General features: G+C 39.3%; 1 protein-coding gene across 1 annotated transcript in view; it reads left to right on the forward strand.

Annotated features, from left to right (window-relative positions):
* Positions 1–22,178: 22,178 nt before the first annotated feature.
* LOC128657114 (gastrula zinc finger protein XlCGF26.1-like) overlaps positions 22,179–25,720 on the forward strand; it is a 110,378-nt gene continuing 106,836 nt past the window's right edge. The window contains exon 1 of the mRNA XM_053711363.1: positions 22,179–22,319. The gene's annotated coding sequence lies outside the window, so the exon portion shown is untranslated. The remainder of the gene's footprint in view (positions 22,320–25,720) is intronic.

Consider the following 25,720-nt stretch of genomic DNA (forward strand, 5'->3'; position numbering starts at 1 on the left):
TATACAGCATCAGCACTGCTTAGCTATACTGAAGCAGGCCTTAGAGTGTTTGAAAAAAAGCGGGACGTCTTGAGGGGGCTACAGATCGGTTTGAGGCCAATACTTTAATGATACAAAGAATGGCAAAAAAAAAAACAATTTTTGTATTGGGCACAATAATAATTTAAATCCATAAAAAAACATCCCCTGCAAGACTGAAATGAGCACTACTAAACTATTTAGTGCACGGAGCAGCCAGCAACTTTCTTAAAGAGCCAGACGCTAAAAGTGCAAAATATGTTTGCACAGAGTTGCAGAGTGTTATTAAAGCCATTTATTATTATCTGTAATGTTTTAAAACGGAATAAAGTATGCAGAAATGTCATGAGGAGAAACCGGGTAAGTCCCCTGGCTATGCTGTACCTGTGTTAAAGTACCTACAAATAGCCTCTGGGCTGTCTGTGTGCTAAGGTAAGGCACTTACCTGCAGAAACACTGCTCCACTGGCTTACCAAGCATGATAAATCCTTACAAGAAATACAGCTGTAGCTGTATTCAATAGAGAGCCCATTCAGCGCAGGTATTGGGTACCACAGAGGATTGCATTAGGAAATACCTATGTCCCTCAGGGAGAGGCTAAGGACGAGTCCCTGCGAAGCCTGAAGGTAGTTATAGCTGAAGTCCCATAGGGAAACACTTGTGCACATAACAGGGTATTCCTATGTCCCTGTATCATTCAGCTACTGTGAAGTCTATCTTCTATCTTCATTGTGAATGATAAATCCCAGGGACTCTGCATCTCACATTGGTCTGAGCTCACAAATTAAATCCATAAGCAAGTAGCTGGAACAACCTCTGTTCTCAACCTTCACCTACTAGGTCAAGAAAAAAACTAGAGAGAGATAGGAGGTATTTAAAGCTCTGGTATGGGGTTTTGACCTCCACCTAGGGGTGAGAAATATATCCTATATGTTATTTAACGTGGATCATCATTATTTTATGAAAGAAAGAATGCATTTTACAGTAACTTTATGACCATGACTAGCCTTGTTGTCTGCAGACTAAAGTTTAGATTGGCTTCTACAAATAAGGCAAATGGTGGGTGGCATTTGGCTATTGAAAAATAATTGCAGTAAAAAGGATGTTAGACTTGGCTGAATGCTTTGAATACATCATTATATCTAGGATTTATTTAGGGCTACATTACAAGTAGATCATCACTTGAGCACAATTAATAGCACTTTTATTTTTGTGTTCATATTACAAGTTAAAAGTAATATTTCAGCACTTAAGCTAAAGTCTAGAGTGCACTTCTGCATGTTCGTCACAAAATTAGACTTCTGTGGTGGCAGGCAGAAAACTCATATTGGCTATGGCTCAAACACATACACACGTGTGCACATACTTACATACACACGTGTGCACATACTTACACACACATACAAACATACACACGTGTGCACATACTTACACATACAAACACATACACACGTATGCACATACTTACACACACATACACACGTGTGCACATACTTACACACACATACAAACATACACACGTGTGCACATACTTACACATACAAACACATACACACGTGTGCACATACTTACACACACATACACACGTGTGCACATACTTACACACCAGTGACGTGCAGTCACAGGAGGCAGGTGAGGCAGTGCCTCCCCTGGCCAATCTATGTAATTACAGGCAGCATTTATTTAAAATTAAAAAATAAAAAAATATTATTTTTTTTTTATAAAATAAGGTGACCCCCCCTACCCCCCCACCCCTCCACCAAAATCATGATTTCTGTGTGTAAATTTTATTAAAACTGACTCACTGTTTGTTTATACATCAATACATTCATATTGCGCAAGACAAGGACAGCCGGCTGTCCTTGCATTGCGCAATATGAATGCATTGACTACTGTGGAAGTGTATGGGACGCTGAGAGACTGCCACCAGAGGAGAAAAGGTGCTAATGCAGTGCTCTCCAATGCGCCCCATACGCTTCCACAGGAGGCTAGCCTCCGTCCTGGCCGCCTCTCACTACTAGTCTGACAGCCAATCAGATTCAGAACTCGTCTGAATCTGACTGGGGCTGGCATGCAACCAGGGGCGTAACTAATGGTGATGTGAAGGTCGCCATTGCAACCGGGCCAAGCAGTTCTCCCAAACAGGGGGGCCCAACAAGACAGGTGGTGTTTTTTTATTATTATTTATTTTATTTTTTTCCCAAAAAAAAAAAAACTTATTATGACATGTTCGATTCACATTTTCATAATGACCAGGGGCCCAGGGGGCACTAGGGCAGCCAATTGTCACTTTCTTTGATCAGAGCGGTGTACGCTGCCTGCCCCGGCTGGAACTTTGCATTTTGGTGCGCACTGATATCTGTTCCCTCCTGACTGGCTGCACGCTGCGCACGCACATTTATCAATTACTGCACGTGCGGTGCAGTCTGTCAGTAGCAGAAGTCTGGAGTGTGGTCTGTCTGTGGAAAGCCCTGGGTCCAGTGGGAGACTCTGGAAAGCACGGCAGACTGGCAGCAGCCAGTGACTACCGAGTGAAGAAGAATGGAGTGGAAGGTAAGTTAAAGCTTCTTCACACACAGACTGAGGGGGGGCCGCAGGGGCACGGTGAGCTCCTCAGAGTCAGACTGAGGGGGGGCATGGTCATGCACGGTGAGCTCACTCAGTGAGCTCACCGTGCATGACCATGCCCCCCCCTCAGTCAGCTCAGCCTCAGAGTCACTGTCAGACTGAAGGGGCCTGGGGCTGGGGGGGGGGGGGCGCGGGTGTGGTTGTGACAGTGCACATGGTTTTGTCGGCTCTAGCTGGGAGAAAATCTTCAGAGTGAGAGTGAGTCCCTGCACCTGGTAATACATGTATTATGTAAAGTATGCATGCCACATGGCTCATGGGTGCCTAGCCTAGCTCGGAGGTCCGTGGAGGGGGCGTGGCATATCGCGGAGGTCCGTGGAGGGGCGTGGCCTAACGCGAAGGCCCTGGAGGGGGCGTGGTCGGGGGCGGGGCCGTGGAGAGAGCTCAAACAGCTCAAAAGAGGGGAGAGAAAGCTCAAGAGGGGATAAAGAGAGATGGGGGGGAGAGAGAGATAAGATAGAGAGGGGAGATAGGGAGAGAAAGAGGGGAGATGTGAAGAGAGAGAGAGGGGAGAGAGAGAGACAGAGGGGGGAGATAGGGGAGAGAGAGGAGACAGAGAGAGAGAGGGGAGATGTGGGGAGAGAGAGAGAGGGGGGAGATAGGGGGAGAGAGGAGACAGAGAGAGAGGGGGGAGAGAGAGAGAGGGCAGAGGAGAGATGGGGAGAGATAGAGAGAGAGAGGGGAGAGAGAGAGAGAGGGGAGAGAGAGGAGAGATGGGGAGAGAGAGGGGGGAGATAGAGAGAGAGAGGGGGGAGATAGAGAGAGAGGGGGGAGAGAGAGAGAGGGGGGAGAGAGAGAGAGGGGGGAGAGAGAGAGAGGGGGGAGAGGGAGAGAGGGGGGAGATAGAGAGAGAGGGGGGAGATAGAGAGAGAGGGGGGAGAGAGAGAGAGAGGGGGGAGAGAGGGGGGGAGGGGGGAGAGAGGGGGGGAGAGAGAGAGGGGGGAGAGAGGGGGGGAGGGGGGAGAGAGGGGGGGAGAGAGAGAGGGGGAGAGAGGGGGGGAGAGAGAGAGAGGGGGGAGAGAGAGAGGGGGGAGAGAGAGAGAGAGAGAGAGAGGGGGGGAGAGAGGGGGGGGAGAGAGAGAGAGGGGGGAGAGAGAGAGGGGGGAGAGAGAGAGAGAGGGGGGGAGAGAGAGAGGGGGGGAGAGAGAGAGAAGAGAGAGAGAGAAGGGAGATAGAGAGAGGGGAGATAGAGAGGGAGATAGAGAGGGGAGATAGAGAGAGAGGGGGGAGATAGAGAGAGGGGGGAGAGAGAGAGAGAGGGGGGAGATAGAGTGGGGAGATAGAGAGAGAGAGGGGGGGGAGATAGAGAGAGAGAGGGGGGGGGGAGATAGAGAGAGAGGTGGGAGAGAGAGAGAGGGGAGAGAGAGAGAGAGGGGGGAGAGAGATATAGAGAGAGGGGAGATAGAGAGAGAGGGGAGATAGAGAGAGGGGAGATAGAGAGAGGGGAGATAGAGAGAGGGGAGATAGAGAGAGGGGAGATAGAGAGAGAGAGAGGGGAGATAGAGAGAGAGAGAGAGGGGAGATAGAGAGAGAGAGAGAGAGGGGAGAGAGAGGGGAGATGGGAGAGAGAGGGAGAGAGGGGGGAGATAGAGAGAGAGAGGGGGGGAGAGAGAGTGCAAAAGAGAGGGGGAAAAGAGAGGGCTCAAAAGAGAGAGAGAGAGAGGGGAGATAGAGAGAGAGAGAGATAGAGGGGGGAGATAGAGAGAGAGAGAGAGAGAGGGGGGGGGAGAGAGAGAGAGGGGGGGAGATAGAGAGAGGGGGGGGAGATAGAGAGAGGGGGGGAGAGAGAGAGATAGGGGAGAGAGAGATAGGGGAGAGAGAGAGGGGAGATAGAGAGAGAGAGGGGAGAGAGAGAGAGAGAGAGAGAGGGGAGATAGAGAGAGAGAGGGGGGGAGATAGAGAGGGGAGAGAGAGAGAGAGGGGAGATAGAGAGGAGAGATAGAGAGAGAGAGGGGAGAGATAGAGAGAGAGATAGAGAGGGGAGATAGAGAGAGAGAGATGGGAGATAGATAGAGAGAGAGAGAGAGAGAGGGGGGAGATAGAGAGAGAGGGGGGGGGAGATAGAGAGAGAGTGCAAAAGAGAGGGGGAAAAGAGAGGGCTCAAAAGAGAGAGAGAGAGAGAGAGGGGAGAGAGAGAGAGAGAGAGAGAGGAGATAGAGAGAGAGGGGGGGGGAGATAGAGAGAGAGAGTGCAAAAGAGAGGGGGAAAAGAGAGGGCTCAAAAGAGAGGGGGAGAAAGAGCGCAAAAGAGAGTGGGAGGGAGAGAACACAAGGGATGGGACCACTGTACTGCAAAAAATGGCCCGTGTGAACGGGCTTTAGGACTAGTAAGACTATAAAAGACTCAAGTAAAATGGTGATCCTTGAATAAAGAATACATGTTATATTTATTAATTTATTAGAATTTTGTTAATACACCACCACTGCAAGATCTGACTGCACTATATTACCCATACTGTGATGCACATCATAAAGGAACCTGATCCCAGATTACTAACTACACAATCATAAATGCTCACCTGCAGATAGGTTTCTATGTATTGCTGATCTAGATATTAACTGACCAAAAATAATATGCTAGTATACTGGGAATACTCACTATTGACTGGTGATGACCTGTTTCAGTGATATTATCGCAGTGGGATGCAGGATGAGGTTGGAGGTAAAGGATGTTGCTTGCTGAATGATTCTGGATTAGGAACAGAGCTCGGGGTGTAGGCTAAATCAGTGTGTACATCTCTGGAGTTATTTAGGGGATACAGCTCAGGAGACACCGGGTGGGATTTTTACAAGATGTGCATTCGCTATGATTGTGGTTAAAGGGACAGTGAACTGAATTTTTTTTTCCCCTCAATGTGTTTCCAAATTATGACTTGTTAAACCAGCTGCATAATATATTAGAATGCTTCTTTAGGTTTATAGCTGTTTTCTCTTTAAAATCACAACCCATCAAAATGGGTTGAGCTTGCAGGGAAATCATATAGCCTTATGTTATCCCTTTTTGTACACACACATGCTTCTTTTTATTATCTCTATCTGTAAACTTGGAGGGAACAATTAAACATTAATATTTTGTTACTCATCTCTCCTACCTCCTACTGGGAGTGTAATTTCTTCTCCTAGCTACATTTTCACAGCTTTTCTATAAGCCTAGTATTAAGTGTAAAAACTTTCAGTATAAGCAAAGATACCACAGGCAAAATCACCGATTTCAAATGCCCAATAAAGGAAAATTAGTTATTTGTAATCAATCTAATACACTCCAGCAGGTAAAATTGATCATTGGGAACAAATTTAAGGGGACAAAATGTAGGGTATGCTGTCCCTTTAAGGAAAGTAGTGAAAATGGGTTGTATTATTTTGTATTATCTGGCTCATAAATTCACTTTATTTGTGGAGTGTTTATAAAAGTTTTAGTGTAGAATTTGGACTTAGAAAAGTGTAAGAGGAGTTGCAAATATATTGCTGGACTATTACGCACCTGCAGATTCAGAATTGAGCAAACACTTGTGATGTTTTTAAATAAAATGTGACCAGTAGTAGCCTTAATGTGCTGACTCAGAGGGGTGCAAATGGAATGGAGATGTAATGTGATCAGGGGTCTGAGTTTTGGGGTATTAGCAGCACTAGGAGTTTACAATATATGAGAACCTGCATATAAGACGCACAGTACCAGGGGCTCCACAAGCAGATAATGATGGCTGTAACTAGCAGCGTGTGCTTCTGTGGCTTGTGCCTTTATAGCATCGCGTGCCTCTTGGTCCCACTGTCTGCACCTCTCATGCAGTTATCTATGGATGTCATATACAGATCTGTACTTCTTTTCCTTAAAAGTAATGTTACATGTATACTTTCTATACATTAATTTATTTACATTTTAATATAGATCATACAACTATTTTTATACTTTTGAAGTATATTTATTAGCATATTCAATATTAACACTTTTTACCAAGCAAACCTGTAATTATTTATTATTTTTGTACCAGTCTAATTAACAAAATTATATCAGAACATTTTATAATCATATGTTAATAAAATCTATTTGTTATTGGTGTTGACAGAAGCTCATTTAGAAAGACAATCATGGTGTTTTGGCATTCTGTAAGTGTTATATCATAGATGATAGCACAATACATTTTTATGATTTCAAGCAATATATCCTGTGATACTGGGCTGGCACTAATTATCTCAGACAATAAGCACTGTGATATTACTGTGACACTGGCACCAATTATCTTAGACAATAAGCACTGTGATATTACTGTGACACTGGCACCAATTATCTTAGACAATAAGCACTGTGATATTACTGTGACACTGGCACCAATTATCTCAGACAATAAGTACTGTGATATTACTGTGACACTGGCACCAAGTATCTCAGACAATAAGCACTGTGATATTACTGTGACACAGGCACCAATTATCTCAGACAATAAGCACTGTGATATTACTGTGACACTGGCACCAATTATCTCAGACAATAAGTACTGTGATATTACTGTGACACTGGCACCAAGTATCTCAGACAATAAGCACTGTGATATTACTGTGACACTGGCACCAATTATCTCAGACAATAAGCACTGTGATATTACTGTGACACTGGCACCAAGCATCTCAGACAATAAGCACTGTGATATTACTGTGACACTGGCACCAAGTATCTCAGACAATAACACTGTGATATTACTGTGACACTGGCACCAATTAGCTCAGACAATAAGCACTGTGATATTATTGTGACACTGGCACTAATTATCTCAGACAATAAGCACTGTGATATTACTGTGACACTGGCACCAAGTATCTCAGACAATAACACTGTGATATTACTGTGACACTGGCACCAAGTATCTCAGACAATAAACACTGTGATATTACTGTGACACTGGCACCAAGCATCTCAGACAATTACACTGTGATATTACTGTGACACTGGCACCAATTATCTCAGACAATAAGCACTGTGATATTACTGTGACACTGGCACCAAGTATCTCAGACAATAACACTGTGATATTACTGTGACACTGGCACCAAGTATCTCAGACAATAAGCACTGTGATATTACTGTGACACTGGCACCAAGTATCTCAGACAATAAGCACTGTGATATTACTGTGACACTGGCACCAAGTATCTCAGACAATAACACTGTGATATTACTGTGACACTGCCACCAAGTATCTCAGACAATAAACACTGTGATATTACTGTGACACTGGCACCAAGCATCTCAGACAATAAGCACTGTGATATTATTGTGACACTGGCACTAATTATCTCGGACAATAAGCACTGTGATATTATTGTGACACTGGCACCAATTATCTCAGACAATAAGCACTGTGATATTACTGTGACACTGGCACCAAGCATCTCAGACAATAAGCACTGTGATATTACTGTGACACTGGCACCAATTATCTCAGACAATAAGCACTGTGATATTATTGTGACACTGGCACCAATTATCTCAGACAATAAACACTGTGATATTACTGTGACACTGGCACCAAGTATCTCAGACAATAAGCACTGTGATATTATTGTGACACTGGCACCAAGTATCTCAGACAATAAACACTGTGATATTACTGTGACACTGGCACCAATTATCTCAGACAATAAGCACTGTGATATTACTGTGACACTGGCACCAAGCATCTCAGACAATAAGCACTGTGATATTACTGTGACACTGGCACCAATTATCTCAGACAATAAGCACTGTGATATTACTGTCACAGTAATATCACAGTGCTTATTGTCTGAGCTAATTGGTGCCAGTGTCACATTAATATCACAGTGCTTATTATCTGTCTCAGATAATTTGTACCAGTGTCACAGTAATATCACAATGCTTATTGTCTGAGCTAATTGGTGCCAGTGTCACAGTAATATCACAGTGCTTATTGTCTGTCCAGGGGCAAAGCTACAGGGGGTGCTGAGGTCGCAATTGTGTTTGTTTGTGGAACCATCAAATTACAGACCTTGTTACTACAGCATGAGGGGAGGGGGTAAACAGTGTCACTATACAGTACCACTATATACAGTATGGGGGGGCAGGACTATAAAGTGACCACAGTAGTCTGTGACATGAAGTACTGGGGCTGGTAGGGTCAGGCCAGCCATCTCACCGGCAGATTACAGACTGTGTCACTGACTCACTATATACAGTACTGGTGGGTTAAACAGTGTCACTATATACAGTAATAGGGGGGGGTCAGACCATCTCACAGACAGTTCGCACAGGGTACCTCCTTTTGCAGACGTGATCTGATTCACATTTTTTCTGTAATAAATGTTAAAAAAAAATAATAATATATGTTTAAAACTCACTTTTTTGGGTGGGGGGTGGGGGGGGGGTGAGGGGCCCTTCTTAGATTCTTGCACCTGGGCCCTGTGGTTTCTAGTTACGCCTCTGCATGCAACCGGAGCGTAGAAGACTACTTCAACTTGTCTTGTTGTACTTGTTATCTATATTTGGCGGCGGCGCATCTTTTTAGGTAGGTCAGTGGTGGCGGGGTTGGGGTTCAGGTTGACTGACTCACTGTCTTCTTCTGTTGTTGTTGTGTGACAGTGACTGTGTTAACTTCGAAGTTCGAATCGACTATGTATTGTGATATAATAATTGTTAGAGAACCTTTTAAACTAGGCAAAGGGGGGGAGGGTCAGTTAGAACAAAATAGAACAGAGAGATCAGTCTGTGAATATGACAATCCCTTAATATCTCAAGGAAGGGATGACTTAAGAAATGTCACATTAGAAAATATAAAGGAAAGCACACCAAGTAGCAGCAGAAAGCACATGAAAATTAAATGTATGACAACAAATGCAAGAAGCATGACAGGTAAAATGGGGGAGCTGACGCTCTTAGTTGCAGAAGAGGACTATGATGTTATCAGTATAACTGAAACTTGGTGGGATGATTCACATGACTGGGCAGTTAACTTAGAGGGGTATACATTATTTAGGAGGGACAGGAATAATAAAAGGGGTGGAGGAATCTGCATGTATATTAAACCTAACCTTAAACCTACAGTAAGGGAAGATATTTATGATACAAGTGACAATGTAGAGACCCTGTGGGTTGAAATAAAGAGTGGGGGGAAAAATCCTAAAAAAATATTACTAGGAACATGCTACAAGCCTCCCAACATTAGTGACCCGGAGGAAACTCAACTACTTATCCAAATAGGTAAGGCTGCTAATAACAGTGCTGTAATTATGGGAGATTTTAACTACCCTGATATAAACTGGGCCAATGAAACTAGTAATTCAGCTAAGGGGGATAGATTTTTAAATGTTCTCAGGGATAACTTCTTGTCACAATTAATAGAGGAGCCAACTAGGAGTAAAGCTATATTGGATTTAGTGCTATCAAACAATACAGATATAATATCAAACATAGAAGTTAAAGAACATTTGGGTAACAGTGATCATAACATGGTCACATTTGAAATCTATTTTCAAATGCAGTGTTTTAAAGGCTTAACTAAGACTTTTAATTTCAAGAAAGCAAAATTCAACGATTTAAGGAAATCATTAAATAATATAAATTGGGACAATGTATTTTCTAATAAAAATACAGAGAATAAATGGATAATATTTAAAAATGTGTTAAATAAATATACATATCAACACATACCATATGGTTATAAAAGTAAAAATAAAAAAACAAAGCCATTATGGCTAAATAAAAATGTGTTAAGAGAAATTAGGAAAAAACGTAGGGCATTTAAATTATTAAAAGAAAATAGTACAGACTCAGCATACAATATTTATAAGGAATGTAACAAAGCATGCAAAAAAGCAATCAAATTAGCCAAAATTGAAAATGAAAAATTAATTGCTAAGGATTCTAAGTCTAACCCTAAAAGGTTCTTTAAGTACATAAATAGCAAAAAATCTAAGAAGGATAATATAGGTACATTAAAATGTGTGGAGGGTAGCATGATAAATAATGACAGGGAGAAGGCTGAGGTACTAAACCAGTTTTTTTCTTCAGTATACACAAGAGAAGAACCATTGAATGATACTTTTGAACATAATAGAACATGCCAGTCCATACCACTAACTGGGTTTTGTTTAGAGGATATCAGGAAAAAACTGGAAAATATTAAGGTAAATAAAACTCCAGGCCCAGATGGAATACACCCAAGGGTGTTGAGGGAACTTAGCACTGTTATAGACAAACCTTTACTCTTAATTTTTCAAGACTCATTATCCTCAGGCATGGTACCCCAGGATTGGCGTAAAGCTGATGTGGTGCCACTCTTCAAAAAGGGAAGCAGGGATGATCCAGGAAGCTATAGACCAGTTAGTCTGACATCAATAGTGGGGAAGATATTTGAAGGGATTATAAGGGATTATATTGATGAGCATATTCGTGTAAACAAGATTATGAGTTCTAATCAGCATGGCTTTAGGAGAAATAGATCATGTCAAACTAATCTGATTAGATTCTACGAGGAAGTAAGTCAAAATATAGATAAAGGGGAATCAGTGGATGTGATATACTTAGATTTTGCAAAGGCATTTGATACAGTGCCACATGAGAGATTAATGCACAAAATTAAGGGACTGGGAATAGCTGAAAATGTTAGCTCATGGATAAATAACTGGATAAAAGATAGGGAGCAACGAGTAGTAGTAAATGGATCATACTCAGATTGGACAAAGGTAATCAGTGGCGTCCCCCAGGGATCAGTACTGGGCCCTGTTCTTTTTAATATTTTTATAAATGACTTGGAGCAAGGATTAAATAGCGACATCTCTATTTTTGCAGATGATACTAAGTTAAGTAAGGTCATAAGGTCAGAGCAGGACGAACTGTCTTTACAAAGGGATTTGCTAAAATTAGAACTATGGGCAAGTGAATGGAAAATGAGATTTAATACGGAAAAATGCAAGGTTCTACATTTTGGAAGTAAAAATAAGCAGGCTACGTATTTTTTAAATGGGACAAGACTTAGCCAAACACAGGAGGAAAGGGATTTGGGAGTAGTAATAGATAACAAGCTAAAGATGGGTGCACAATGCAGGGCAGCGGCTTCAAAGGCTAATAAGATACTAGCATGTATTAAAAGAGGTATTGATTCAAGGGAGGAAAGCATAATTCTGTCATTATATAAAGCCCTGGTAAGACCTCACCTTGAGTTTGGAGTGCAGTTCTGGGGACCAATTGCTAAAAAAGATATTGCAGAACTAGAAAAAGTTCAGAGAAGGGCCACAAAGCTAATAAGGGGATTGGAGAAATTAACCTATGAGGAGAGGCTAGCCAAACTGGGTCTGTTTTCTTTAGAAAAAAGGCGCTTGAGAGGTGACATGATTACTTTATATAAATATATTCAAGGCCCATATACAGAGATGGCAGAAGCTCTGTTTATTCCAAGAAAATTGTTTCTGACAAGAGGTCATAATTTAAGGTTGGAGGAAAGGAGATTTAATCTCCTGCAACGGAAACGTTTTTTCACTGTGAGAGCAATAAAATTGTGGAACTCATTACCAAAGGAGGTAGTGAATGCCAATACCATAGATACATTTAAAAATAGTCTGGATAAGTTTCTGTATACTAACAAAATTCATGGATATGATTGCTAGTATTAAATGGGTCACATTTTAATGGGGTTATTTAAGCTTAACTGGAGCTTTTTGTAAGTATTTTAGATTTGTATAGGTTGAACTCGATGGACTTCAGTCTTTTTTTCAACCTTATCTACTATGTTACTATGATTACTATTAGATTGATTTAGGTAGGTGTCAGACTGTCAGTGGCGGGCCTCAGCCTTTTATAGTGACTCCTGTCCTCTTGAGCCTGCTGGGGCCCTGGGCCAATCTTTTATTTTAGGCGGCAGTGCGGCACTAAGTTGAAGTTAGATAACGTGAGTTGAAGTTGAACTTATACATTTATTACAACGAACTTGCAGCCTCGCTGCCAAAATAGTCAAGTGACTCAAGTCACTTCCCTTGACTATAGAGGCAGCGAGGCTGCAAGTTCGTTGTAATAAATGTATATCAAGTTGACAAGTTCAGCTCAAGTTATCTAACTTCAACTTAGTGCCGCCTAAAAGAAAAGAAAAGATGGCCCAGGGCCCCAGCAGGCTCAGTCACACGACAAGGAAGTTGGTTTCTTATTCAAGCTGTTTCTTATTCGTGAAATTCTGTTTCTTATTCATGGAAGTTGGTTTCTTATTCAATTTTTTTTAAAATAAAAAAATAGGTTTTATTAAAATAATAATATGATTCATATAAATGTAGTTACACAGAGGTGGAATCTCTTTATATAACAGATATACAAACTTGAAAAAAGCGCATACGTTGGCACCACTACAAATATTACTATTTTGAATAAATAACATATATTTTCAAAGGGTTAATAACCATTGGGCCACTGATTTCACTATGAATATATACAGGGTAGATCCCCCTCCATGCCATGCAATTGTTTTTAGCCTGGCCCAATGGTGTTTTGGGCACAGAAATTGATGCCAACCCTGGCATAGGTGACATAATTCTCAATTTTGAATAAGTAACAGATATTTTCAAAGGGTTAATAACCATTGGGCCACTGATTTCACTATGAATATCTACAGGGTAGATCCCCCTCCATGCCATGCTATTGTTTTTAGCCTGGCCCAATGGTTATTAACCCTTTGAAAATATCGGTTACTTATTCAAAAATGAGAATTATGTCACCTATGCCAGGGTTGGCATCAATTTCTGTGCCAAAACACCATTGTGCCAGGCTAAAAACAATTGCATGGCATGGAAGAGGATCTGCCCTGTATATATTCAAAGTGAAATCAGTGGCCCAATGGTTATTAACCCTTTGAAAATATCTGTTACTTATTAAAAAATGAGAATTATGTCACCTATGCCAGTGTTGGCATCAATTTCTGTGCCAAAAACACCATTGGGCCAGGCTAAAAACAATTGCATGACATGGAGGGGGATCTACCCTGTATAAATTTATAGTGAAATCAGTGGCCCAATGGTTATTAACCCTTTGAAAATATCTGTTACTTATTCAAAAATGAGAATTATGTCACCTATGCCAGTGTTGGCATCAATTTCTGTGGCAAAAACACCATTGGGCCAGGCTAAAAACAATTGAATGACATGGAGGGGGAATGGGATCTACCCTGTATAAAATCATAGTGAAATCAGTGGCCGAATGGTTATTAACCCTTTGAAAATATATGTTATTTATTCAAAATAGTAATATTTGTAGTGGTGCCAACGTATGCCCTTTTTTCAAGTTTGTATATCTAATTGTTATATAAAGAGATTCCACCTCTGTGTAACTACATTATATGAATCATATTATTATTTTAATAAAACCGAGTTTTTTATTTTAAAGTAAATTTAAAGCAGTCTGACAAAAAAATTGAATAAGAAACCAACTTCCATGAATAAGAAACAGAATTTCCCGAATAAGAAACAGCTTGAATAAGAAACCAACTTCCTTGTCGTCTCAGTCACTATAAAAGCTGTAGCCTGTTTTTGGTTATTTACTACTACTAGTAATAATTATTATTAAATCAAGTCACCCATTTTATGTAACCTCTCACCTATTGAGTCAGCTCAAGAGGGATCTTGGGGCTGCTAAGAACCCCAATAATTACTGAAATACCCCCAATTATCAATGGTGTCCAACTGTCCATATCCAAAAATTTGCAAGTCAATTTTTTGTTCTACCTAGGGAAGGCAAGATGTAAATGAGGAGAGGTGTATTTAAATAATAGGCAATATGTAGTGGAAATTATTGATACTAGTTATTTATTTGTCCAGTTTTTTAAAGTCCATAGGTTTAATTAATGTAAAATATCTCATATGCATCACTGCATTACAAATATGGAGCAGAAGTAAATAAGTGGCAGTCAAGGGGGTCAAACTGCTGTTCATTTGTGGTGCAGAGTGCAGACTGCAGAGAGACAAAATGTTAATTTTTATGTTACTAGCAGCCATGGGGTAAAATGGCTGTCACTGCTCAATTGTGAAAAATATACCTGGTTAAATGAAGAGTGGGGGCTATTGGGAGGGAGCTTTGTGTGACTCTGAGTCTGACTTATAGTGAGTGACTGAGGCTGCCAATCTATTGAATCACATTCTTTTTTTAGGTAGGTGGCGGCTGGCGGCACTTGATGAAGTTAGTTAGTTGATATTATTTATAACACACACACTTGTGTTCTTGTAGATTGTGGGGTGTCCAAACTTCTGTCTCAAAGGGCCACAAAGTTTTCTCTTTTTTCTTTTTCTTCTTTTTGCTAAGATGGAGGTGAGATTTATTTCTAGATAGAAATAATACAACGTACAATAGATAGACATGTTACATTATTTTGGTTTGTATGTGTTGAACTTGCAACTAGATATTATGATAACTAATGTACTTGTGTTGTTGTAAAGGCAAAAACACACACAAATGTATACACACATATACATACACATGCAGATATACACTAAACACACACACATGTATACACACATATACATACACATGCAGATATATGCTAAACACACACACATGTATACACACATATACATACACATGCAGATATACACTAAACACACACATGTATACAATTACACACATATACATACACAAGCAGATATACACTAAACACACACATGTATACAATTACACACATATACATACACATGCAGATATACACTACACACACACACACATATCCTTTGAAAAGCATATCTAAATATGCTCTGTAGCTACTGAGCATATTTAGATATGAATTTCAACAAAGGATATCTGATTTTCTTCATTCTTTTGATATCCTTTGTTGAAAAGCATATCTAAATATGCTCAGTAGCTATTGAGCATATTTAGATATGAATTTCAACAAAGGATATCTGATTTCCTTCATTCTTTTGATATCCTTTGTTGAAAATCATATCTAAATATGCTCATTAGCTACTGAGCATATTTAGATATGCTTGTCCACAAAGGATATCAAAAGAATGAAGGAAATCAGATATCCTTTGTTGAAATTCATATCTAAATATGCTCGATAGCTTATAAGCATATTTAGATATGCTTTTCAACAAAGGATATCAAAAGAATGAAGAAAATCAGATATCCTTTGTTGAAAATCATATCTAAATATGCTCAGTAGATACTGAATGGTGGCTGCATATAGATATTGGCTCGCCCATGTGCAATTGCTATTTCTTCAACAAAGGATATCTAAAGAATGAAGGCGTATCCGATTCCTAGACACTGCCTCACCAGCCTCTGAAGTCACCGCACATCACTGTTACACACACATACAAACATACACACGTGTGCACATACTTACACACACACATACAAACATACACACGTGTGCACATACTTACACATACAAACACATACACACGTGTGCACATACTTACACACACACATACAAACATACACACGTGTGCACATACTTACACATACAAACACATACACACGTGTGCACATACTTGCACACACACATACAAACACATACACACGTGTGCACATACTTACACATACAAACACATACAAACATACACATGTGTGCACATACTTACACACACACATACACACGTGTGCACATACTTGCACACACACATACAAACATACACACGTGTGCACATACTTGCACACACAAATAAACACGTGTGCACATACTTGCACACACACATACAAACACATACATTTGTGCCCTTTCCTAGTCCAGCACCTGATCATAGAATATATCCCTTTAAATCCCTGTTAAAACATGTATTTCAATAATAAACCTTTTTTTACATTTAATATGTATAAATATGTGTGAAATAATTTATTTTAATATATTTGTTTAAAGGTTTAGTTACACATATATTCAAACGTTTAAGAGATAATAAAGGCAAAAATAAACTTTCGTGATTTAGATAGAACATGCAATTTTAAACAACTTTCCAAATATTTTCTGGTATCTAATTTGCTTAGCTTTATTGGTATCCTTTGTTTAAAAGCATACCTACATAGGCTCAGGAGCAGCAATGCACTACTGGGAGCTAGCAGCTTTTTTTTTTAAAGTATAGTTTTGCATTTTGTTAAATAGCATTGTTCTGATTTTCAGACTCCTAACCAAGCCCCAAAGTTTTAGGAGAATACTGATGTATTCCTCCTCCAGCTTGCTCCTGTTTGTGTAAAGGGTCTTTTCATATGCAGAGGAGGGAGTGTCTGGTATTTAGCCATTTTCCCTGGGGGTTCCACCTAACCTTTTTAACAGTGCTAAACTGGGAGCTTCTAAGTAAGTTTTTAAACGGTTTTATACTGAATTTTTATATCAGTATCTGTCCATATTATTCTTTATAGTAGTGTCTATTACATGCAGTTATATGAAATTTGGTGTATACTGTCCCTTTAATGTAGATATGAATTTCAAATACCCCGCACTCCGCTGCCTACTTCAAATGTCAGTTTTCTTGTGCCTAACGGTTTAAATTGTTCTCTAATCAGCACTCTAGCTACAGCAAAAGTGCCATATGGGGAGAGCGCTGATTGGAGAATAATTCAAACTTTTAGCTCACAGTAAAATTGACTTGTCGGCAGGCGGAGCGTGTTATATTTACATTTCATATTAAAAAGTAAGTTATAGCGCATCTTCATTACAACTAATGAATTAAACTCCATCTAAAATATCACTAACATACTAGATCTGTTTTTAAAAAGGGGAAAGTTTACCATCACTTTAACTTATCAGTTGTAATATGAGCAATAGTAGGGCACCCTGCACTATCCCTTCAAAACAAAGGGCGTGCTAAATAAAAATGTCAGCCTTGTTAAGATTCTCTGGGAAACCTTTTTTACCATACACTTGTATTACCAGATTGTGCTCTACACTTAGCGCAAGGTCTCACAAGTAACGCTAACGGTTGCACTCCACTTGTGTCTCAGATATGTAGGACACAGGTGTGAATGTACATGTGTGACGTGTCTGAGTGACAAATGGTGACTGGTAAGTGTTTGACGGAAGCAGAGCGCAGATGAGTGTATGTGTGTAAAATGTGTCTGAGGGATGTAGAGTGAGTGTACATGTATGACGTGTCTAAGGGGCACAGGCAAATGTATGTTAGTGACATGTCTGAATGAATCAGGGCACAGGATAGTGTTTGTGTGTCACCTATCTGAAGGATACAGGGCACTGGTGAATGTATGTGTGTGATGTGTCTGACTGACTCAGGTCACAGGTGAGTGTGTGTGATATGTTGAAGGTACACAAGGCAACAGTGAGTGTATGTGTGTGACATCTCTAAGGGACACAGGCCATAGATGCACATGTTTGATGTGTCTGAGGGACGCAAGGCACTGGTATGTGCCTGATGTGTCTAAGGGACACATGGCACAAGTGAGTGTATGTGGGTGATGTGTCTGAAGTACGCAGAACACAGGTGAGTGTACGTGTATGATTTGTCTGTGGGACGCACAGTATAGGTGAGTGTACATGTGTGACATTTAGATATTACAGTTTCCTTGTGCAGTGCTAATGTGACCATATTTATATGATTTGTACAGGTAATGTTAAGCCTGAAATCACACTTAATACTGAACAAACAAATTATCTAGGTCTAAAGAGCCAACTGGAAGCTGTGAAGCAGGAAATCAGTAACAATATCAGTACAGGTGAGTGCACATGTGTGACATGTCTGAGTGATGCAGGGCACAGGTGAGTGTACGTGTGTGATGTGTCTGAGGGGCACGGGGTACATGAGAGTGTATGTGTGTGATTTGTCTGAAGGATGCAGGCACATATGAGTGTTTGCATGTGACATGTTGGAAGGATGCAGGGCACTCGGCACAGATGAATGCACATGTGTAACGTGTTTGAGGGATCCAGAACATAGGTTAGTGTATGCTTCTGATGTGTTTAAGGGATGCAGGGGCCAGGTGAGTGTACGTGTGTAACGTGTCTGAGGGATGCAGGGCACAGGTGTGTGCACGTTTGTATTGTGTCTAAGTTAAACAGGGCACAGGTGAGTGTACGTGTGTGACATATCCAAGGGCTGCAGAGTACAGGTGAGTGTACAATTGTGATGTGTCCAAGGGATGCAGGCCCCAGTTAAGTGTATGTGTGTGACATGTCTAAGGGATGCAGGGCACAGATGAGTGTCTGCCAATCCCCAAGTCTTCAGTATGTTGCTTCTTACAGATCCTTGGCACATTGCTTGCTCTGCCTCGGATGAGCCTGTTTAATGGAAGCAGACTTCTGCAGCTAAGGTGAGCACTGTAGATGAAGGTGCTGATAGGTAAGTACAACTAACATTCAAAGCCCACTGGCTATTAGCATGTACACATGTTTCAAATAGCCTGGGGACATAGTCACATACACCATTTAATACTACAAACAGTTTTAGGCACTTTTGTCACTTTTATTTTGTCTCTTCAGCACAGGGTTTGGGATCCTCAGAGCCAAAGTTGCCAATCAATATTATAGAACTCAGTACAATTCTCAGGACCCTTCAAGTATGGTCTATGTTAATAAGGTAGTCTTATCTACATTTACAGACAGACAATGTCACAACAGTAAACTCTGTCAACCATCAAGGAGGAACTCACAGTTCTCTAACTTTGATGGATGTGTCTCCTATTCTCTCTTGGGCAGAAGTCAATTCTTGTGAACAATGGGAGGGAGACTTTCTCAGCCATTAGTCTCTACATCTAGGGCAGTGCTCTCTTCATTTGGATGTGTTTATCTGATTGTTGATTTTGGGGCCTACCAGAAATAATTCTAAGGACCTTTCGTTTGAATATCAAACTTCCCAGGTACTTTGCAAAGTATAGGGATCCTTAAGCAAAGGTGGTGGATGCACTAGTAGTACCGTGGACATTTCATCCTGCTTATCTGTTTTCTCCTCTGGTTCTTTTTTCCAGAGTGATTTTCAAGATAAGACTAGAAAAGTCATTTTTAATACTGATTGCCCCAGCATGGCCTTACAATATTTGGCTTTTGTATCTGGTTCTAAGTGTGACATAATGGCTTAGTGGTAAACTGTGCTGGCTTGTATTCTGAAGGTTGATAGTCCAATATAGAGGTTTAGCAGCAAACTTGTTTCTAGGAAAATGTATCACAAGTTTGGAAAATATACAATGATGTATAGATCTTAATTTTCCTGACATTCTTTTAGAATCCCATGGATTCTTCAGTTTTTGCAGGACGGTTTAGATAAGGATTTATCTGCCAATTACCTGACGGAGCAGATATCTGCTCTTTCCTATTATTTCTCGGAAAATTGCTATATTGCTTGTTTTTTTCAGGCCCTGGTCTGAATTAAACCTGTTATCAAGCCTATTTCTCCTTCTAGGAGTCTTAACCTAGTGTTAAAGGGTTTTGCAGGCCCTTTTGAGCCCATACATGTATTAGACATTAGACTACTTTCTTGGAAAGTGTTGTCTCTCTCTTAACCTTCTCTTCTACCAGAAGAATTTTTGTATTGTCTGCTCTCTCTTGTGAGTCTCCTTATCTGATATTCCATTAGAATAAGGCTGTTTTGCAGAATACATGTAATTTTATTAGGAAGATTGTTATTCCCTCCTGAGAATGCTTCTGAAAGATCTTTTGGATGTTGTTAGAGTATTGAAATATTAGGGTAATGCTACTAAGGTTTTCAGACAAACTTCTAGTTTGTTTGTTCCTTTTTTTCTGGCCCTAGGACAGGTCAAAAGGCCTCTGCTATTTTTAGCCTCTTGGTTAACACTTTTGATTCACAAGGCTTATTTAGAGGGGGTAAGCTTCTGCCACAGAGGATTATGGCTCTTTCTATTAGGTCAGTTGCCACTTCTTGGGTTTTTAAAAATGAGACTTCTGATGTTCAAATTTGCAAATCAGCCACTTGGTCTTCTTTGCATACCTTTACTAAATTTTACCATTTTGATATTATAGCTTCCTCTGAAGTAATACCTCTGCAAAAAAGCTGTTTTTTTAATTCCTCCATTTATAGTTAATAGTGGACTTCCACAGCTTGGGTATTAGTTCCCATATGTAACATATTGTGGACTCTCAACACCTATATGAAAGAAAACATGATTCATACTTGCCTGATTAATTCATTTCTTTAGAGAGTCCACGAGCCCCCACCCTTTTCTGAGGTTGATTTATTTTAAGCACATCTTTTTTTTTCCTGCTCCTTTTTATGGCTCTTACTCCCCTTTAAACCTTACTGCTTGGCTTTAAGTTAAACTAAGGTGTGTGTGTGAGGTGGGAGGGGTTTTATAGGGCTCTTGGGGTTTGGGAAGCTTTGCCTCCTCCCAGTGGTAGGAATGTAATCCCATATGTAACAGATTGTGGACTCTTGCCACCTTGAAAGAAATATATTTAGCAGTCAAGTAAAAATTATGTTTTTTTCTCCTTTGAATCTTTATCTGTTTTTGAGGGTTCTTCAAACGCCTCAAACTCCTCTTTTTGAGCCTATGCATGGTTTAGACCTTCAACTTCTATCTTGTAAGATTCTTTTTCTTCTGGCTATTTCTTCTGCCAGAAGGGTTTCTGAGCTCTAAGGAGCAATTTTTTCACAATCTGAATGTTGTGAGTTCATGTGTATGCCTCCTCTGTGGCAGGAATGTTATGCATGCTGTAGTGCTTGATTTAATTTACTTGTCCCTCCCTATTTCATTGTGATTTTGTGAACTGAAGGTAAGAGTTCACAAGCCCTGCACTTTTTGTTCAAGTGAGGACAATACTTGTTTTGCATTTCCATTGCCCAACATGATATGACAAGGCATGTTCATTCATGATTTTTAATTAAACATGCGTTTAAAATGTACTTTTATTTTCTGTCTTTTTTACTAACATAACTCCCTCCTGCCGCCCACCGCAAAGCTTTATTTTATTCACATGGTGATGTTTCCACCTCTTCTCCAATAACTGTGCTAGCCATACAGCACTGATGGTTATGAATCATAAATTAACTTACTTATTTTACTCCTTATGCTATTGTTTTGTAAATGTTTTACCATCATTTTAGATATTTATTATATGTCACTGATATTTTTAATTACATTACAAAAAGCTTTATTTCTAGATGTTCCATAAATATTTAATTACATAGGTGTAGAAGTCATAGCCCGTCCCCTCCTCTTATAGTAGACACTAATTATGAACAGTGGAAATGTTTTTAAAATAAAATAATTGTGCCATTAATAAAAAGCATTAATTTCACTATATTTCTTTTCAATAGGTAGAGTCACAAACTGCAGTTATCCTTGTCATGGTCAACATGCTGATGCTTCTGTCAATCTTTTTCAAAATCAAGGAAGTCACACAAGACATTTATGTTCTGAATGTGGGAAATGTTTTACCAGGAAATCAAATCTTATTATACATCAGAAAAATCATACAAGAGAGAAAGCTTATTCATGTTCTGAATGTGGGAAATGCTTTACTCTAAAATCATCTCTTTTTAAACATCAGAAAATTCATACAGGAGAGAAAGCATTTTCGTGTTCTGAATGTGGGAAATGTTTTACACAGAAAACAAACCTTGTTACTCATTTAACAAGTCACACAGGAGAGAAAGCATTTTCATGTTCTGAATGTGGAAAATGTTTTACTCGGAAATCAAATCTCATTAAACATCAGAGAATTCATACAAAAGAGAGTGAAGCAGTCTCATGTGGTGAATGTGGGAAATGTTCTACCCAGGAATCACATCTTGTTACAGGTGAGGAAGCATTTTCATGTTGTGACGGTGGGAAATGTTTTACACAGATATCAACTCTTATTACTCATCACAATATTCATAGTGGAGACTAAAAATGGGTTATAATGCTCTGAATGTGGGTAATTATAAAGGAGAGCAAGCATTTTCATGTTATAAAAGTGGGGAAACTTTTTTATTATGAAATAAAATTGTATTACTCATCAGAAAATGCATATTAAATAGAAAATATTTTAATGCTATGAATGTAGGGAATCAGAACTTAAAATCGGAAATGGTTCCTAACTACTTTGATAGCGCAAGGCCATGTACCTTACTAGTTAAAGTTGCTTTATTATTTAAAGGACTTTTCTTCCATTGTTGCATATCTTCTTATTTACATGGTACATAAATAATGTCTGGGTTCCTCATTTGATAAATGTGTCTTAACCCAGGAACTCAAGGGGTTAAAATTTGTCACTTACTTAATAACCCCTCAATAGATAGTTTTCTGACTGATAGGCCATTTTATTTTATATTTATTTTATATTTTATTGGTGCTTTTGGTTGTAACACTGTGCCTAATATGGTCATGTGATTAGGTCCTAAGTTAGGTCTTACAAGGTAAATTAAGTAGCTTTAGGCTGGGTTAGGTCTGGTAAGTGCACCTTAGAAACACTTAAGTGAAAATGACAACCAAAACTAACCCTATAAGAGAACAACATGGAGACGCCACATTGTGTGAACAGTGTATAGCTCAAGAAACATATAACTGCAGATGTTATACTCACATACGGATAAGCACGCACATGCTGGTAGGAGCAGACTGAACAATTTGAATCAGTTCAGCACACTAACCCTCTGGTCAAGAATTGGATCCTAGGCTTAGCATCTGCCTTACACCTCTAGCAAGACAGCAGCCAACACGATCAGATGAAATTTAAAACCATTTATTAAAAAGCTTGAATGAACACACGGTCATTACAACAACAATAACCAAATCTATTCAATGCGTTTCTCTGCGTATTATCCACTGTTTCATCAGGCAAAATTTGTACATTCAAGTGTTCACAATTTATAAAAACAATAAACCAATCAGATTGTGTTGTACTGAAAACTCCCTTAGCATGACCCTTCCTTTACTGGTATGACCCCTAGCATGACCCTTTCTTTACTGGGAGGTGTATTTAGGAGATCTATACCTTCTATAGTACATAAATATTACACCAACATTAATCCATACAAGAGGATGGTACAAGAATATATCATAAGAAATATACATAATAAGCATTATATTTACACATAATATTATGTTTGATTGATGCCTTCGCTAAAGCACAACATGGAAGATAGAGGTCCCCACGTGAGTAAACTCTTTGATCTATTGCAAAAAGCATCCAATATAATCCCATAGATGAATCTCACACCTTTAGGGGCAATGGGTAGTTTTAGTTTTCTTAGTGTTAGTTTTTTTAACAGGGGTGTGTAGATTTTTTATATCCACTATATACACACACAAGTATGTGCAAAGATATATGTACAAACTCTATCATTTAAAAAAAAGAAAAAAACATGAGATAGGCATATCATGATTTATAGAAATACAAATACACATTCATTTATGTGAAAATAATCATATATCAATGATTATTGTTTGTTCAGGTATAAATCTACCTATACATGCAAACAAGTGTATAATATGTATTAATACTTTCCCCTTCTGGTGAACCGCAGCCGTCCAACAAATCTAGCTATTTCTTGGACATTAACAGATAAAAAATAAAAGATTACCTTTAGAGAAATGTGCTTGTTCATGAACAGTAATGAAATGGTATAAATAAAGTTGGAAAAAACAGAATATCCGCGACATCGATGACTTATTTATCAACATTTATAAACAGTCCAATGCTCATCGTGCCGTACTTGATGCGCGTGTTTTTTACAGACTTTTTAATAAATAAGGCCGTCATATGTAGATTCGTGGCAGCGATGTCTGGCGAACGTATTGACTCCAGCTAATGTGCCGAGTTTAACGCTTTGATAAATCGGCCCCCTAACGTAAAGTGTAATGTGTATCAAACACAACGTAAATACATTAAAATAAAGTGTTACACTCATATATAAAGTTTCAAATAAAAATTATTCACAAAGATAATTTAAACAAAATAAAAAAATAAATTATATATATACTGTGTATATATATATATATATATATATATAATTTGTGCAAAAAACAGGAGGTCCAGAGGTAGTTTCAAATAAAAGTCCAAAATTTATTGTAAAACGTTTTAAAAAAACGTGTATATATATATATATATATATATATATATATATATATATATATATATATATATATATATATATAAAATCAAATTAGCAGCAGGGAACCAGCACTCCATAAACTCCAACCACCGGGGTGTACTTCTAAACATCTAGACACTCAAAAATAGCAGGGAAGGCACTCGCCATTTAAAACCACCTTTATTTTGGTAAACGTTTTCGGGGTCTCCCCCGTCCTCAGACCACTTACATAACCATGTCAATACAACACCTTATAAACCCACTTACCACTACCATGAGATGCCGCCATCAGTCCCCCAGCGTCCGTGTAGCGCAACTGCGCATGCGTGCCCGGATGTAGGGAGAGCCAACGGGGACACACTGCAAAAGCAAAACCAAAAATGTGCATAATTAAAAACACAGCATTGCGTGCAAGGACAGTCATGAAGAGATACTGGCATAGGATAACTACAAACAATCCCCCAATGTTAAACCTAGTCAATATACAGTCTAAGCATATACAAAAATAGAACATCACTATCGATAATACTATTCAAAGTGAATAAACCCTTAAGTCAATATTACAGGACAACGATCAATATTGAACTATCAACACTCTACATTACCCAAGGCTAAATATGCTTGAACGATCTAATACAGAGTTCAACATTGTCCTATTTGTTTTATTTAGTACACATAAGAAGAACTGCTGCTTAACGACTAGACAGCCTGCTATACTATATTAAGCACATAGTCAAAGCTGAACACCTAGTATGTTTAAACTAAATTCTGACCTAAATCCTAAACTAGAATTTACAGTAACTTTCAAAAATTGCTCAAATGGTCGTATTGGGGTCTTTATACATTGTGCTATTAGGTTTGCTTGGTCAGCTAGCTAAATACTAAACCAAAGTTTAAAGTCAATTTCAGAGATTGCTTATATGGTCATGCTAGGGTATTTCACACTGTCCTGTACAGTTTGCTTAGATAATTAGTATGGGGAAACAAATTGCTGCATATCCTACTGACCACCTAATACCTATTATTAAACACATAGTTAGAACTATTAGCACTCAGTGTTGCAACCCTTACAAAGATTGTTAACTATATGTTACATATATGTTAAAGCTAACCTACTTGGAGCT

The sequence above is a fragment of the Bombina bombina genome, chromosome 4 (genome assembly GCF_027579735.1).
Source record: "Bombina bombina isolate aBomBom1 chromosome 4, aBomBom1.pri, whole genome shotgun sequence".
NCBI lineage: Eukaryota > Metazoa > Chordata > Amphibia > Anura > Bombinatoridae > Bombina > Bombina bombina.